Genomic DNA, 835 nt, shown 5'->3' on the forward strand with positions numbered 1-835 from the left:
GATAAAAGGAGACTCCATGTTTGACTAGCATTCTTTTACTTGTTATTAATTCTTTCTAAATAAAGGTGGATAATAATAAAATGAAAGTTATTGTTTAACAAGGAGTTTTGTTTCATCAAGAACTCTAAATGATAATTAAATAATTAAATTATTTATTTTTTAATTTTTATTTTGATAATTATAGAGCATGTTTCACACATCCATAACTTTAAATGGACAATTAAGGTTGATTCAAAGGCATTCGATTTTGATTAAATCTTTGAGGCAAGAGTTTTAATGAAAAAATAAGTCATTGGAAGAAATGAAACATACATATCTTTCTTTGAAAAAGTTTCAACTGTCACTTCTCTCCTGTTCCACTTAACTTTGCTGCACCTCTCTTCCTCTCTCCTATTCTTGGTTGGTTTCTTAAAAAGGCAAATAGCCATTAATTTTTAGGAAAAAAAGAGAGAGACAAAATTGGTTGCCATCTTGTAGTTTAGCATTTCACACCTTCTCCACTCAACATTTAATTGAAAGCATTCTTAAAAAATATGTGGTAAGCTTGTTTGGTTAAGAAATCAATCGTTGGTATGGTGGTGTTTGAAAGTAAGAATTTGAAATAAAAGGTACATTTTATCTTGCATTAATAGATTCTTATTTTTTACGATGAGATTATTGTAACATGCATAATTTTTGATGTAAACTAAGTTAACTGATGATATGTTATGTATGCCAAGTGTTTGACGAAACATGTGATAAATCCCATTGATTGAGATTTTGATCTAAGTTTGATGCTATATTTGTGAATTTATGCATATGGGATTAAGTTAAATGAATGATTTGAGGTGTGATA

Source organism: Theobroma umbraticum, unplaced genomic scaffold (assembly GCF_002168275.2).
Source record: "Theobroma umbraticum cultivar Fairchild unplaced genomic scaffold, ASM216827v3 scaffold_77.0, whole genome shotgun sequence".
NCBI lineage: Eukaryota > Viridiplantae > Streptophyta > Magnoliopsida > Malvales > Malvaceae > Theobroma > Theobroma umbraticum.